Here is an 18,394-nt window from a genome sequence, read left to right on the forward strand (position 1 = left end):
GTTCTAAGTGCCATATCCTTCCTGTTCTTTGGAAGGATGTCTTCTTGCTCTTCATGAACTTTGCAAGTCATCTCGTAGGTCATTAATGACCCGATTAGTTCTTCAAGAGGGAAGTTGTTTAGATCTTTCGCCTCTTGAATAGCAGTGACTTTAGGATCCCAACTCTTAGGAAAGGATCTTAGAATCTTATTTACGAGCTCAAAATCCGAAAAACTTTTTCCGATTCCTTTTAGACCGTTGACGACATCCGTGAAACGGGTAAACATGTCGCCAATAGTCTCACTCGGTTTCATCCGGAAAAGTTCGAAAGAATGTAACAAAAGATTGATTTTTGACTCTTTCACTCTACTTGTGCCTTCATGAGTCACTTTGAGTGTGTGTCAAATATCAAATGCGGTTTCACAAACCGAAACACGGTTGAACTCGTTTTTATCAAGCGCACAAAATAAGGCATTCATAGCCTTTGCATTAAGAGCGAAAGCCTTCTTCTCCAATTCATTCCAATCGATCATTGGAAGAGAAGACTTCAAAAATCCATTTTCGACAAGATTCCAAAGTTCAAAATCCATAGAAATAAGAAAGATCCTCATTCGGGTCTTCCAATAGGTGTAGTCCGTCCCATTGAACATGGTTGGACGTATAATAGAATGGCCCTCTTGGTTTCCAGCGTATGTCATCTCTCTTGGGTTTTAATCCGTTTGAGAGTTAACCCCACTCTGATACCAATTGTTAGGATCAAGAGCACTAAGAGGGGGGGGGGGGGGTGAATTAGTGCAGTGGAAAATCTTCTACGATTAAAAAAACTGTGTTCGTTCGATAAAAGTGATTTCAGTAAGAATGTCTGATTCGTAAATCACTTTAACTTTTGATTAAGTGAGATGCAGCAAAGATATAAATGAAGTTTGCAGTTATGGTTCAAATCAGATAGTAGGCGCAAACTGAAATACGATATTCGTACGAAAAAACTGATTTATGTCTAAATGCTAATTCATAAATCACTTGATTAAGCGAGATATAGTTAAAGCAAGGAAATAAATGCAGTTTGCAGTTATGGTTGAAATCAAAATGTAAACGCAAACTGAAATATGATGATCGTACGATAAAACTGATTTACGTCTAAACGTCGATTCGGAAAGTGGAAAGCTTGAAACCCGATCGTATATGCACAGAAAGCAGTAAGCTTTGGAGGATATTTGCAGTAAGGATAAGATGCTCAAAGTAAATGCAAACCGAGATTTAGAGTGGTTCGGTCAATCTTGACCTACTCCACTTTTGGCTTCCTCCACCAACGAGGTCACCGACGTCCACTAGAGGCCTTCCTTTAATAGGCGAAGGCCAACCACCCTTTTACAGTTTCACTCCTTTTGATGGGCTTAGGAGACAACCCTTACAGAATTTTCTCTCCTCTCTTTAAAGATCAGAACTTGGAAGAAAAGAGGGAGAAGAACTTTTGGCCTTTACAATAATTTTGAGCTCTAAGAATCACATAATAAGATCAAGATTTTGGTGTGTTTTGAGTGCCCTTTCAGTGCTGAAAGGGTGGGGTATTTATAGGCCCCAACCCAGTTTGAATTTGGAGCTTAAAACTGTCAATTCCCGGAATTTTAGGATCTGGCGGTTGCACCGCCTGGCAGAGCTCGAAGACTGAGCCTCTGGGCGGTGCCACCTCCTGTCAGGGGCGGTTGCACCTCCTACCAGAGCTCGAAGACCGAGCTCAGGCGGTGCCACCGCCTGACTGAGGCGGTTGCACCGCTCAGACATAGCTCGGAGACCAAGCCCAAGTGGTGCCACCTCTTGGCTGGGGCGGTTGCACCGCCCAGTCTCGCTCGGAGATTGAGCCCAAGTGATGCCACCGCGTGGCTTGGGAGGTTCAACCGCCTAGCAGAAATCAGGGTCCGAATGGGTTGATCCATTCGGCCCAATTTGGGTTTTTCAGAGGCCCAATTGCCCCAAGATTAAATTAATGGGATCACCTCCCATTTCCAACTTAATCATTGTGCTAACTACGATATTCCCTAAGACATCTACTGCAACTTGCTCCGGTGCGCCAATCGCTTCTTCTAGCGAGCTTCCGGCAAACTTTCGTCGATCATCCGATGAACCCTCAGTGATGCTCCTGCGGACTTCCGGTAAACTCCTGGACTTGCGACGATCCACTTGGCGAGTTCCGACGAGCTTCTTTGGCAAGCTCATGGACTTCTCGGATTTGTTCCCGCAGAACCTCTAACGACTGTTTGAACTTCCGTCAAACTCTCGAACTCCCAACGTGATCATTGTCTTGACTCCGGCGCAACTCCTGCTGCATATCTTACTTTCATCGTAGTTAATCCTGCACACTTATCTCAACATATAGATTAGATAACAAATGAAAATTTGCTTCATCATCAAAATCTAAGATTCAACACATGAGTCACTTCGAGTGTATGCTAAATATCAAACACGGTTTCACAAACCGAAACACGATTGAACTCATTTTTATCAAGCACACAAAATAAGGCATTCATAGGCTTTGCATTACGAGTGAAAGTCTTCTTCTCCAATTCATTCCAATCGATCATTGGAAGAGAAGACTTCGAAAATCAATTTTCGACAAGATTCCAAAGTTCAAAATCCATTGAAATAAGGAAGATCCTCATTCGGGTCTTCCAATAGGTGTAGTTCGTCTCATTGAACATGGGTGGACGTGTAATAGAGTGGCCCTCTTGGTTTTCGGCGTATATCATCTCTCTTGGGTTTTAATCCGTTTGAGAGTTAACCCTGCTCTGATACCATTTGTTAGGATCAAGAGCACTAAGAGGGGGGGGGGGGGGGGGGTGAATTAGTGCAATGAAAAACTTTCGACGATTAAAACTGCGTTCGTACGTTGAAATCCGATTCCGACGTAAAAGTCATTTCGTGCAGATAATAACTTTGAAACCTTACGGAAACGTATTTGAAGTAAAGTAAGGAAGGCAGTTTGGAGTTAAGATAGAAATCAGAATGTAAGCGCAAACTGAAATATGATGTTCATACGATAAAACCGATTTCTGTCTTAATGCCGATTTAAAAAATACTTAACAATGAAACACGTTCGTAAATGAGCAGAAGGCAGTAAGCTACTGAGGAGGTTTGCAGTAAAGATAAGATGCTCAAAGTAAATGCAAACCGAGATTTAGAGTGTTTCGGTCAATCTTGACCTACATCAACTTTTGGCTTCCTCCACCAACGAGGTCACCGATGGCCACTAGAGGCCTTCCTTCAATAGGCGAAGGCTAACCACCCTTTTACTGTTTCACTCCTTTAGGCCAGCTTAGGAGACAACTCTTACGAACTTTTCTCTCCTCTCTTGAAAGATCAAAACTTGGAAGAAAAGAGGGAGGAGATCTTCTAGACTTTACAACACTTTTGAGCTCTAAAATCATAGAGTAAGATCAAGCTTTCAGTTTCCTTTCATGCAAGAAAGGGTGGGGTATATATAGGCCCCAAACTAGTTTGAATTTGGAGCTCAAAAATGTCTATTCCCGGATTTCCGGGGTCTTAGCGGTATGACCTCCTGATTGGGGTTGTACAACCGCTTGACAGCTCGGAGACTGAGCCTCTAGGCGGTGCCACCACCTGACAAGGGCGGTTGCACCACCCAGTCTTGCTCGGAGACTAAGCCCTGGCAGGGCTCGGGGACTGAGCTCAGGCGGTTCCACCGCCTGTAAGGGGTGGTTGCACCGCCCAATCTCGCTCGGAGTTTGAGCCAAGGCGGTGCCACCGCCTGCCTAGGGCGGTTGCACCGCCCAGCTTTCCTGGGAGAGCCTCTCTTGGACAGTGCCACCGCTGACCCTAGCGGTGCCATCGCCTAGCAAGAATTCTGGTCCGAATGGGTTGATCCATTCGACCCAATTTGGGTCTGTCAAGAGCCCAATTGCCCCCAGATTATGTTAATGGGATCACCTCTCATTCCTAACTTAATCTACATACTAACTACGACTTTTCTTAAGATATTTACTACAACTTGCTCCGGTGCGTCAATCGCTTCTTCCATCGAGCTTCCGGTGAACTTCTGGCGAACATCCGACGAACCTTCGGCGATATCCTACAGACTTCTGGCAAACTCCTGGACTTGCGACGATCCACTTGGCAAGTTCCGACGAGCTTCTTTTGGCAAGCTCCTGGACTTCTCGGATTTGTTCCTACAGAACCTCCGACGACAGTCCGGACTTCTGTCGAACTCTCGAACTCCCAACGTGATCATAGTCTTGACTCCGGCGTAACTCCTACTACATGTCTTACTTTCATCGTAGTTAATCCTACACACTTATCTCAACATATGGATTAGATAACAAACGACAATTGACTTCATCATCAAAATCCGAGATTCAACAGAGCATCCACTGTCAAGGTACCATCTCTTGCTCCTAGCTTGTGATGGTGTATGTCTCTACAAGAAACGATAATTTTTAGGTACCCATTTTCTTTTGGGTGCCTCAAAAACTGATCTACATTGTTTATCATGTTGCATAGAGCTTATCATGGTTCCATTAGGAACCCAAATTAATTTGTTCGAACTAATTTTCTTGAATGGACACTGATGCGTTTTGTGTCCATATTTACAACAAAAGTTGCATTTGCTTTGGTGTCGAACATGTAAGATGGGGACTTTTATGAAGGTGGTTGGATTTTGGTGAGGACTTCTCACAAATCCGATTCCACTTCTTTTGGGAACGTGATCCTTATTTGTAAGGATCATGTTCAAAGACTTGCTACCACCCTCGAATTTCTTCAAGGTGTCCTTAAGTAGCAAGTTTTCTTTTTGGAGAGTTTCTAGATCATGGCATTTTTCACATTGAGCTAAACTATCATGATATTCAGTTTTTAATTTATCAAAATTGCTAACAAGACTATCATGCATATTTTTCAGTAATTTATATTTTCTACTAATTGTTTTACATTCATCAAATAAGTCATGGAAGGCATTTAATAATTCATCAAATGATAAATTTGCATCAATTAAATTTGTTACCTCTTCTCCGATGACCATTAAGGCGTAATGAGCAACTTGCTTGATGTTAGACTCCTCTTCTTCGAACGCGCTCGAGTCATCCCACGTTGTTTTGAGCGCTTTCTTATTTGATGTTCTTTTCTTGGCTTGGGGACAATCACTTTTGTAGTGTCCCGGCTTTTTGCACTCGTAGCAAATAACTTGGTCCTTTTTGGGTTCAAGTTTATTTTTTGTGTCATTTTTAAACTTGTTTCTCTTAATGAATTTTTTGAATTTCCTTATTAGAAGTGTCAAGTCATCGTCACAGTCCTCATGACTTGAGTTTTCTCTCAAGTGGTCATCTAAAGTTCTAAGTGTCATATCCTTCCTGTTCTTTAGAAGGATGTCTTCTTGCTCTTCATGAGCCTTGCAAGTCATTTCATAGGTCATTAATAACCAGATTAGTTTTTCAAGAGGGAAATTGTTTAAATCTTTAGCCTCTTAAATAGCAGTGACTTTAGGGTCCCAACTCTTAGGAAGGGATCTTAGAATCTTATTTACGAGCTCAAAATCCGAAAAACTTTTGCCGAGTCCTTTTAGACCATTGACGACATCCGTGAAACGGGTGTACATGTCGCCAATAGTCTCGCTCGGTTTCATTCGGAAAAGTTCAAAAGAATGTATCAAAAGATTGATTTTTGACTCTTTCACTCTACTTGTGCCTTCGTGAGTCACTTCGAGTGTATGCCAAATATCAAACACGGTTTCACAAACCGAAACACGATTGAACTTATTTTTATCAAGCGCACAAAATAAGGCATTCATAGCCTTTGCATTAAGAGCGAAAGTCTTCTTCTCTAATTCATTCCAATCGATCATTGGAAGAGAAAACTTCGAAAATCCATTTTCAACAAGATTCCAAAGTTCAAAATCCATTGAAATAAGGAAGATCCTCATTCGGGTCTTCCAATAGGTGTAGTTCGTCCCATTGAACATGGGTGGACGTATAATAGAGTAGCCCTCTTGGTTTTCGGCGTATGCCATCTCTCTTGGGTTTTAATCCGTTTGAGAGTTAACCCTGCTCTGATACCAATTGTTAGGATCAAGAGCACTAAGAGGGGGGGGTCAATTAGTGCAGTGGAAAATTTTTGACGATTAAAACTGCGTTCGTACGTTGAAATCCGATTCCGACGTAAAAGTTGTTTCATGCAGATAATAACTTTGAAAGCTTACGAAAATGTATTTGAAGTAAAGTAAGGAAGGCAATTTGCAACTAAGATAGAAATCAGAATGTAAGCGCAAACTGAAATATGATGTTCGTACGATAAAATCGATTTTCGTCTTAACGCCGATTCGAAAAATACTTAACTATGAAACACGTTCATAAATGAGCAAAAGGCAGTAAGCTACTGACGAGGTTTGCAGTAAAGATAAGATGCTCAAAGTAAATGCAAACCGAGATTTAGAGTGGTTCGGTCAATCTTGACCTACATCCACTTTTGGCTTCCTCCACCAACGAGGTCACCGACATCCACTAGAGGCCTTCCTTCAATAGGTGAAGGCCAACCACCCTTTTACAGTTTCACTCCTTTTGACAGGCTTAGGAGACAACCCTTACAAACTTTTCTCTCCTCTCTTGAAAGATCAAAATTTGGAAGTAAAGAGGGAGGAGAACTTCTAGACTTTACAACACTTTTGAGCTCTAAAATCACAGAGTAAGATCTGTTGAAACTCGGATTTTGATGATATAATCAATTGGTGGGTTAATTGATCTAATCCATATTATTGAGTTAAGTGTGCAGGATTAACTATGATAACCAGAAAACATAAAGCAAGGATACCGGAGTCGAGCTCGATGGACGTTTAAGAGACCGAAGAATCATCGGAGATGCTGCCGGAACCAACCGAGAAGAAATCGGGAACGTGTCGGAAGTTCGCCGAAGAAATCGTCGGAGGCTCGCGAAGATCACCGAGAAGGCTCGGCTACTCGTTAAAGTCATCACAAAGATTGGGAGCTTACAGGGAGTCCGTCGGAAGAAGTTCGTCGGAAAGCTCGCCGGAACAAGAGTCGACGTTCGCGGTTAAAAAACTTGCTTAGGATGTTTTTTTTTGTGTTATGTAGTTCACCTGTAATTAGAATTAGGATTAAGAGATAATCCTATATCCTGGTTAGGGGCCAATTGGGCCCAAAGTCAGATTTGGTTTGGGCTAAAATTAAGCCAAACCAATGAATCGGAGAGCCAAGCGGTGGCACCGCCTGGCTGGGCGGTGACACCTCCTTGGCTGGGCGGTTGCACCGTCCAGCACCCGAGCGCTGGGCGGTGGCACCACTTGGCTGGGCGGTGGCACCTCCAGCACCGGGAACCCTAAGAGAATTCAAATTTTGGAGCCCAAATTTGAATCCTCTTGAGGCCTATAAATACCCCTCAAATCTCAGCTGAGATAACAACATTTGAGAAGCATTTTGATTGAGAGAAAAGTCTTAGAAAGTCTTAGCAAGTCTTGTTTTCAATTTGCTAGAGAGTTCTCCTCCTTCTTTCTTATTGAAAATTTGTAAGAGGTTGAACTGCTTGTAAAAGGTTGTAAGAGGGGTGTTTACCCTTCCATTTCAAGAGATTTGCTAGTGGAAGGTGGGAGCCTCATCGAAGAGGGGCATCGCAAGTGGAGTAGGTCATTTGACCGAACCACTCTAAAAATCGACGTAATCTCTAGTTTGCATTTTATTATTGTCATTTATATTACTGCAAATCTTCTTACTGCTTTAGTTCCTTATTACCCTTGCTGCGCAACTTTAAGAATACGCTTTCAAGTTAAACTTTTCAAGTTCCGTTCTTTTCGTACGAAAGATTTTGTTAAAATCGAAGTTTTAATCCACTGCACTAATTCACCCCCCCCCCCCCCCCCCTTAGTGCCGCTCTGATCCTAACAAGATCAAGCTTTCGGTTTCCTTTCATGTAGGAAAGGGTGGGGTATATATAGGCCCCAAACTAGTTTGAATTTGGAGCTCAAAAATATCTTTTCCCGGATTTTCGGGGTCCTGGCAGTACCACCTCCTGACTGGGGCGGTACAACCGCCTGGCAGCTTGGAGACTGAGCCTTTGGGTAGTGCCACTGCTTGACAGGGGCGGTTGCACCGCCCAATCTCGCTCGGAGACTGAGCCCAAGCGGTGCCACCGCTTGACTGGGGCGGTTGCACCGCCTAGTCTCGCTCGGAGACTGAGCCCAAGTAGTGCCACCACCTAACTAGGGCAGTTGCCCCGCCCAATCTTGCTGGGAGACACTCTCCTGGGCGGTGCCACCGTCGACCCTCGCGATGCCACTGCCTAGCAGGAATTCTGGTCCGAATGGGTTTATCCATTCGACCCAATTTGGGTCTATCAAGGGCCTAATTGCCCCCAGATTAAGTTAATGGGATCACCTCCCATTCCTATCTTAATCTACATGCTAACTATGACATTTCTTAAGACATTTATTACAACTTGCTCCGGTGCGTCAATCGCTTCTTCCGGCGAGCTTCCGGCGAACTTCTGGCGAACATCCGACGAACCTTCGACGATGCTCCGGCGGACTTCCGGCAAACTCCTGGACTTACGATGATCCACTAGGCGAGTTCCGACGAGCTTCTTTGGCAAGCTCCTGGACTTCTCGGATTTGTTCCCGCAGAACCTCCGACGATCGTTTGGACTTCCGTCGAACTCTCGAACTCCCAACGTGATTATAGTCTTGACTCCGATGTTACTCCTGCTGCATGTCTTTCTTCCATCATAGTTAATCCTGCATACTTATCTCAACATATGGATTAGATACCAAATGATAATTGACTTCATCATCAAAATCCGAGATTCAACAATTCTTAGTATCATGCATAGAGTAATGATGATATGTAAAGTTTTAAAATTGTGCAAGTTGTAAATTGAAACTATAATGATGCACAAATATATTGAAATAAGATTGATACTTTACCTTTGTCTTGATGTGAAGATCGATAAAAAGAGAAAAGAATTACAACATTGTATTATTCCCTTCTATTTGACAATGACATAAGGGGAGCAAATTTTTCTAACTTGTAGCTAGCTTGCATACTTCAAGAAGAAGCAAAAAGCTTGCTCATCTCAAAAGATGTAAAAATTTTACCAACTTTTATATGTGTAAAATTTGCCAGCTCACAAATTATAACGAGAAAAATTTGCTTGCTTGATTGCACATCTAAAGAAAAGTAAATATACATATCGCAAAAAGAGGCAAAACTTATTAGTTTGCTCATCTCAAAAGCTAGAAATGATATCTTGCAATCTCAAGTAAAAGTGTCATCTTGCCTATCTCAAGAAGCAAAACTTGTAACTTGCACATTGCAAAAGGAAGTAAGAATCACTAGCTTGCACACTTCAACAAGAAAGCTATCTTGCATTTGCTTTCGAAATATTGCTAACTTACACTTTTTAAAATGATGAAAATTTTTTTGCTAGCTTGTATGTTGTAAACTTGCTATCTTACTACCTTGCATATCTAAAATTTGATAGCTTGCATGCTCTAAAATTATATAAAACTTACTAAATTTACTAGCTTACAAATTGCATAGAGAAAGAATTGCTAGAAACGTAAAAATGCTAGCTTGCACGTTTCAAGTAGATGCAACAACTTGCTATCTTGTATATATCAAAAGGTGTAAAAAGTTTGCAAAGAAAATTACCAGCTTGCATGATGATAAAACTTAAGATTATGTTGTAATGATTTGAAATTATATCTCAAAAATTGGATAGTTGCACTTCTCCTTTTTGTTGATGACAAAGGGGGAGAAGTTATGTTGATGATCATGCATGGAATGATGTATTAAAAATTTATTATTCATGATTCTATATTGCTTGGACTCATAATGATTTCATGATGAAATATTGCTTTGACTTGAATTTAGTTTGAATTCAAGGTTCTATCAATATGCCATATTGATAGGAGTTAAGATTAACTCCATCATCAATTGGTTGTCATAATAAAAAAGGGAGATATTGTTGAATCTCGGATTTTGATGATGAAACCAATTGATAGTGTTTGCGATCTAATATGCATTTAAGTGACGCAGGACTAACGTCAATCGGAAAAGGCAAATTGATTAAAGCAGGAGGTATCATATGTTAGGCCGGAGCAAATATGTCAGAAGATTGGACGTCGGGCCGGAGGAATGGTCGACGTATCGGCATAAGGCTTCGAGCCATGAATTTAGGTATCGGGCCAACAGATCGGACATTACGCCAAGAAGATCGGAAGTTGCGAGAAGATAACATGCCGATTGGGCAATACACCAAAGGAGAGGATGATGCGCCGAAGGATCGGACGAAGCGCTAGAAGAACCAATGACATACTGGACAACATAGGATTCGCTTCTAATCAATTATGTCTAGATTAAGTTAGTTTAGAGTATAATTGAGTCGATTTAAAATGTAATTAGACCAACTCAATTAGGGGCCAATTGGACCCAAAATCGGGTTGTTTTGGGCCAAGAGAAAGGCCCATCTAGTGACCTAAGTTTGGGATGTATTGGGCCAAGTGAAAGGCCCAAAAAGTGACCAAATAGGTGAAACCATCATGCCACAATCTCCGAGACTATGTCAGGCGGTGGTACCACTAGTTTGGGTGGTAGTACTGCCCAGACACAATCTTCTAGGTGGTGGTTGTTGAATCTCGGATTTTAATGATGAAACTAATTTATAATTATTTATGTTTTAATCTGCGTTTTGAGTGATGCAAGATGCTTCGATTAGGATGAGACAACTAAAGTAGAAAAAATCATGTTGTGCCAGAGAAAACATGTCAGAAGATTGGACGTCGAGTTGGAGGAACGATCGACGTATCGACAGAAGGCTGAGGTCGTGGATTCGGGCATTGGGCCAAGAAGAGCAGATATTGCGCCAAGGATATCGGAGTTGCGGAGTCAAATAGCCGATTGGGCAATAGGCCACAAGAGAGGACGATGCGTCAAAGAATCGAACGAAGCATCGAGGGACCAATGACATGCTGGACAACTTGATTAATGGTTAGTATTAATTGTCTAGATCGACATGTGTTTTACATGTGCAAGATTAACTACGATAGCAAGGCATGAAGCAAAATGAAGTCCTAGAGTCAAGGATGCAATTTCGTTGGGAGTTCGAGAGTTCGTCGGAAGTCCAAACGTTCGTCGGAAGTTCTGACGGAACCAGCTGAGAAGTCTCGAAGCTTGCCAGAGAAGCTCATTGGAACCCGCCAAGAAGATCATCGTGAAGTCCAAGAGCTTGCCGGGAGTCCGCCGGAACATTACCGAGAGATCATCGGAAGTTTTTTTTTTATAAGTAAAAGTAAATTGATTTTGTGTAAAGTTTCTACAAATAGCTTTGTCTATACAAGTTATAAACGAAGCTAAGTAACTCATAGAGTACTCATGCGGTAGTTATGACTAAACATGCTGTAGACTATAACTCTTAACTATGGCCAACAAATAAAATTTAAAGTCCAGATATGCCAAGATTTCCTGTGGGTATAGCTTTTAACATCATGCCCAAGATCTTTAGCTAATAGCAAAATTAAATTTAATAAAAATATCTTTTTCTCTTTGTGTAAGGTGCTCCATTTTCAGATCGTTCTCCATACATGATCTTGAGTCTCTAATAATCTCTGTCAAGAGCTAAGCATTGTTTGTGTGTTGACACTCAAAGATTCTGCTACATCTTTCCTTCCACATCCACCAAATAGCGCATCTGAATATAACCTTTGTCAATTGTGTAAGAGGCTCTTTTCTTGAAAAATATTGCATGAGGTCAGCTAATTCTTGATGCAAGTTTGGTTGCGGCATTTTATTGAGTTCGAATCGCTGGAAAATCTCCTTCCATATCCATTTAGTATAGTCACAAACAAAATAGAGATGGTCAACATTTTCTTCTTGTTGCATGCAAAGGGAGCATCGGTTAACATGATGGATACCTCTTCTTTTCATATTGTCTATTATAGGTAATTTATTCAGAAGGGCCTGCCATGTACATAAGGAATGTCTCTGTGATCCCGATCGATCCCATGTCCAACTGCTTGGGAGCCACTTGTTATTTCTTTGCCTAATTTGATTCCATGCAGATGTGACACTGAATTTGCCATTGTCATGAAGCTAAATAAATACATCTGAAGGGTTGTTCCTGATTGGAATAGCTGTGATAGTCTGCCAAAGTGATAACATTTCAGGAGAAATAGGAGTAGGGAGACACCAGGTACCATTAGCAATGAACTCGGAAACCTTCCAATCTTTGGGAGCCCCAAGGTCTTTTCGTATTCTGTCACCATATAATTGAAATATACTTTTCCCATTCACTCAAGGATCGTACCATATATTAGTATTAGTTCTAGTAGAGATTGCGTAAGAAATGTGTTTGATTAGCCAATTCCTTGATTAGCCAGTTCTAGTAAAGATCATCGGAAGTTCGTTGAAAGATCACCGGAAGCTCGCCGGAAGAATAGACTTACGGACTTGTTTAGCTCAGATTATGTCTTAGGAATCGTAGTTAGCATGTAATTGGGTTTGGATTTGGGCCAACCCAATTAGGGGCTAGCTAGGCCCATGTAAGGACTGTGTTAGGCCCAATAAGAGGCCCAAATAGTGCCCCAGGAAGTCTCACCGTCAAGGCATAGTCTTCGAGATTGTGTCAGGCGGTGGTACCGCCAGTATAGGTAGTTGTACCGCCCCTAGCAAGGTGCCAGGCAGTTGTACCACTAGTCTAGGTGATTGTACCGCCCAGCACTGCCCCCTAAGCGGTGGTACCGCTAGACTTGGGCGGTGGTATCGCCTAGGGTAGTGTTAGTGTTAGATTGACAATGGGCGGTGGTACCGCCCATGCCCGGGGAACCTAGGATGGGAAAGTTTTAGGCTCCAAGTTTGAGTCAACTTGAAGCCTATAAATATCCCTCTCACTTCTGGTTAACATACACAAGCACAGAGAGTCTAAAAGCAAAGAAACACTATTGCAATCTTTTTAGAAATTCTCTCCTCCAAGTATAAGTGTTAGAATTATGTTTAAGAGAGGAGAGTGAATGCTTGTAAGGGTTATCTCCTAAACCCGGTAAAAGAAGAAGAGGGGTGTAAAAGGTGATTGGCCTTTGCCTATTGAAGGAAGACCTCTAGTGGACGTCAGTAACCTCATCATAGGAGGAAGCCGAAAGTGGATATAGGTCACATTGACTAAATTACTCTAAAATCTGGTTTGTATTTCCTTCGTTCACTTTACTTTAAGTGCAAGCCTCCTTCTTATTACTTTCAAAGTTTAAGCATTTCCAAAATCAGTTTTATCATACGAAAGATTTTTCGAAACCGACGTTTTTATCCGCTACATTAATTCATCCCCCTCTCTTAGTGCACTCTTGATCCTAACAGTGGTACCGCTCAGTGTCAGGCTACAGGTGGTGGTACTGCCCAGTGCAAGCGGTGGTACCACTCGTACCCTAAAATTTCAGAGATTTGAATTTTGGCTTCACGTTTTGAAGCCATTTGGAGTCTATAAATACTCCAGCTATTCTTGCATGAAGTAGCAAGAAAAGTGAATAAAAATTATATGTTTCTAGAGTTGAAAACCCTTGTAAAGTATAGAGTCCCTCTTCTTAGAGTTTAGAGACTATTCTAAGGGAGAGTGTGAGGGAAGGCTTTGTAAAAAGAGTGTATAAAAGTTCTCTCCTGAGCCTGCAAAAGGAGAATAGAGTTATAAGAAGGAGGTTGATCTTTGCCTATTAAAGGAAGATTGTTAGTGGATGCCGATGGCCTTGACGGAAGAGGAATCGATGGAGTGGATGTAGGTCATGACTATCGAACTACTATAACTCGGTTTGCATTTACTTATTGTAATTTACATTTACTGTAAACTGTCATTCTTTACTTGCTTTACATCCACTACACTCTTTCATATGCTTTAAAGTTAATGTCATCTACAATGTTAGTTATAACTTCATTGCGATTAAATCTACATTTAACTCATCTAGATGGAGATTCTTACTGAGACTTATTTGACCAAGACTACATTTTAGAGGGCGAAAGAAATTAACAATAGACATAGCAAAGGTCATTAAAAATCTTAAATACAAGATTATCAAAAATATATATATCTGTATTGTCATTCTCTTTAAGATTCTAAAATTAAAATATCATTATCTCGAACCACTTTGTTAGTATTTATTAGTGCTAACATCCTACTCACAAATGTTTCCTTTTTTTGTTCGCTTATAATTTTCTTTACATGTTTTTGTTGACTATAGTAACATCATAAAAAATTATCATATACACATAATAATACAAGTGTTAGGACTCTAGCTAGGAGAGTCCTAATTGAGAGGGACGTTCATGTAAAACCTACCTAAGCCGACCCCTATTAAAGAAGTGAAGAGGTCGGCTAGGGTTAGAAGGTTGTTTCTTAGAGAAGAATTAGGAGTTGTAAAGGAATAGGAGTCTTGAGTAGAAGTCATATTAGGAGTTGGTTAGAAGTAGGAGTCTTGAGTAGGAGTCCTATTAGGAGTTAGGGTTTAGAAACCCTATAAATAGACATGTATTCCTCCTCTTTTGATAAGCAATAGATGAATCTTTTCTACAGCCTTTGAGTAGCAACTTGGAGGGAGGAACCCCTATAGAGTTCCAAGGAGGCCGATCCCATAAAGAGATCAACCCCAAGTTTAGAATCTGCAAGGGTTCTAACACCTAGTATCATAGCAACGTTCTTGGCATCTTGCTGCCCTTCCACTGCCATCTATTAGCCCTCCACAACCGCCCAAAGCAATTCCCACAATTGCTTAAAAGATCGTCGTCGAATTCCGCCATCATCTTCACCACCGCGGATCATCCTTTGATCTCCTCATGAATTGTAATAGGTTCTGGTTTCCTACCTTACTACTACTGCTATTTAGTTATCTTTATTCGAAAATCCAAAAAAAAAAAATTGTTCCTATATTGCTGCATAAACTTTTCGTTACAAAGTTTTCATCTCTACGATGAAAGATACATTGCAGAATTCCAACCGCATAGCACCATCTGTTTGATCTTGCTACTGTGCTTTTTCTATCCAAATTTCTATGAAATTTTTATAACATCTTTGACACTTTCTAACAGCAGATTTCCCTTTGGTTTTTTCAAAAAATTCTCAATATAAACTATTGATCTTTTACGTCTAATCTGCTATACTTGAAAATCTGCACTGTAAAATTTCAGCCGCATAGCACTACTTGTTTGATCTTGATACAATATTTTTTCTATCCAAATCTCTATGAAATTTTTATGATAGCTTTGACACTTCCTAACAGTAGATTTTCCTTTGGTTTCATCGAAAAATTCTCAATATAAACTACTGATCTTTTATGTCCAATCTGCTACACTTGAAAATCTATGCTGCAGAAAATTTCAGCCGCATATTATTGCCTTAACCCATCTATTTGCAATCTTTTTTGAATGAAATTTCTTATACACTTCATAAATCATTTTTGCTTCCATCTAAGATTGATCTATAGAGGAATTCATCTCTAAAAATGATTTTGTGTTTCTGTAAATTTTCGTCCCAAACCGCTGAAATTTTTCGATAAGAATTCTGCTATCGCAGCTTGCACCAATTTCCTTGCTGTTATACTACCGAAATTTTCTTGATTAAATTAGAAATCCTTGCTGTCATATAAACTGTTATTTTTCTGTCAATTTCCTCCTTAAATCTCTCAAGTTTTTGGTGGAAATTTCATCGAGAAACTGCTACTTCTTCGATGACAATTCTGCTCTTATAAGACAGCACATACTTGCAGCAACTTCCACTAATTTCTATTAAACCTTTGCTGCCATCTACCACAGATCCAAAACTTTCATCCACAGCCCTAAAACTCCACTAAACCACACCCTCAAACTATACCCAAAATAGCCACAAAACAAGCCTAAACAGCAGCCTACATCTACCAATCCACCAACCCTTTCGACCATCACCTCTCTCAACCTATACACGCCTTTAACCCGACAACAAAAGAGAGATCATAACATCACAGATTTGGAGGCATATACTATGACATCTGAGGAGGCAATCAATGCTAAATTCGAAGCCTTTGAGGCACGAATGGAGGATACGATTCGGATACTCTTTACTGAACTCAGATTGGGCCGACCACTAAGCCCGAAGAAATCATATCAAGGAGAGAGCTCTGCCCAATCGCACCAAGCCCGAAGAGATGACTTCCAAAAGAGGGGAGGTTCTATGATCGATCCCAACTATCCACGCATGAGGGTGGACTTCCCTAGATGGGAAGAAGGAGACCCGATTGGTTGGATTTCGCGTGCGGAGCGATATTTTTGGTACCACAAAACCGTGGACGCATCTATGGTGAAAATTACAGCTATACATCTTGAAGGGGATACCATACAATGGTTTGACTGGTTTGAATACACTTATGGAGTCCTTTTCTGGCGACAATTCAAAGAAGGATTATTGATCCGCTTCAGACCAACCGATTACGAGAATATTGACAGACAATTAGCAAAGATCCGACAAACCTCCACCATTTAGGAGTACCAAACCAGGTTTAAAAGGTTATCTAATCAAACTCATGATTGGTCTCAAAAATAGCTATTGACGACCTTCATTGAGGGCTTGAAGCCAGAGATCCGGGGAGAAGTTAAAGCGCGATAACCATACACGTTATGGTAGTCATCTCTTTCGCACGACATCAAGAGGAGCAATTGAATCATGAAGCTTGGAGGACTAGAGTTGCTCCTTAACCAGAAATACTGAAGCCCTCAGCTCCCCCTACTATCGATCGAGTCCCTGCACCAAAGAAGTTGATAAAAGAAGAGCTTTGGGAGCAATATGTGAAGCGGTTATATTGGCATTGCGACGAGCCATGGAGTTACAAGAATTGCTGTAGAAAAGGGAGACTTCTTTTGATTGAACCAGTAGAAGAAGAGGTCATTGAGCATTCAAAAGAGAGCCTTAAACATAACGAAGAAGATGCGGAAGAAGAGCCACAACCGACCGACGTTACCGTACACACACTAGCTAGCTACTCAAACCCGCAAATGATGAAAGGGAGACTTCTTATGATTGAACCAATAGAAGAAGAAGTCATTGAACATTCAGAAGAGAACCTTGAACATAAAGAAGATGCGGAAGAAGAGCCACAACCGACTGACGTTACAGTACACGCACTAGCCGGCTACTCAAACCCCCAAACGATGAAAGTTGGAGGCCTTCTCAAACAACAACCGATCACTGTTCTCATCGACACGGGCAGTACTACTAACTTCCTAAATAGTAAGCTTGCTATTCGGATAGAATTACTTATCGAGAATCGCTGCAGGTATGATGTTAAGGTCACCGACGGACGAATTTTGAATTGTGATCGTAGGCGCCCGCAAGAGAAACTATTGCTGTAGGACCAAGAGATAATTACAGATTTCTTCCTTCTCCCTCTTAACAATCATGAGGCCATACTCAGAATTAAATGGTTGATGACATTAGGTGATATTTTCTGGAATTTTATGAAACTAATTATGAAATTTTACAAGAAATATGTGACATTGCATGAGAAATGTGGAGGCGACATAACAACGATTTGCACACAACAAATGGAGAAGGTTTTGTATAAAGCATGCAGTGCCTTTTTGGTACAACTTGAGCAGCAAACTAAGGGAGAGCCAATAGAATTTGAAGATCCAAATCTATTTCCTTTGTTTGCTGAATTTTCAAATATATTTGACGAACCGCACAACCTACCTCTTACCCGTCGGCATGATCATTGTATAACGATCCTTCCAAGCAAATCTTCAGCAAATGCTCAGCCATATTAGTATCCACATCTACAGAAGGATGAAATAGAAAGGATTGTAAAAAAGATACTCGAAACAGGAGTTATTCGGCCAAGTTGCAACCTCTACTCTTCACCGGTGCTATTTGTACGCAAGAAGGATGGAACAAGGCGAATATGTGTTGATTACCGAGCTCTCAATGGCATAACCATCAAGGACAAATACCTTATTCCAATAGTAGATGAATTGCTAGATGAAAGGGAGCACAAATATTTACAAAGCTGGACCTTTGATCCGGGTATCATCAAATACGAGCGTGCGAAGAAGACATACCGAAAACCACCTTTTGAACACACAACAACCACTACGAATTTTTGCTTTCTTCAATAGAAGGTGGAATATCTTGGGCATATCATATCAGAGGAAGGTGTGATAGTGGACCCCTTCAAAATTGGAGAAATACAAAACTAGCCGACCCCGAGAAACATAAAATTGCTACATGGCTTTCTGGGTTTAACAGGCTACTACCGCAAGTTCATGAAAAACTATGGAAAGACCAATGCACCACTTACTTCCTTTCTGGAAAAATATGTCTTCCAATGGTTGGACAAAGCCTCCGCTTCCTTCGACAAACTTAAGGCAGCCATGACAACAACGCCGGTACTAACACTACCAGATTT

The sequence above is a fragment of the Musa acuminata genome, chromosome BXJ2-2 (assembly GCF_036884655.1).
Source record: "Musa acuminata AAA Group cultivar baxijiao chromosome BXJ2-2, Cavendish_Baxijiao_AAA, whole genome shotgun sequence".
NCBI classification, from domain to species: Eukaryota; Viridiplantae; Streptophyta; class Magnoliopsida; order Zingiberales; family Musaceae; genus Musa; species Musa acuminata.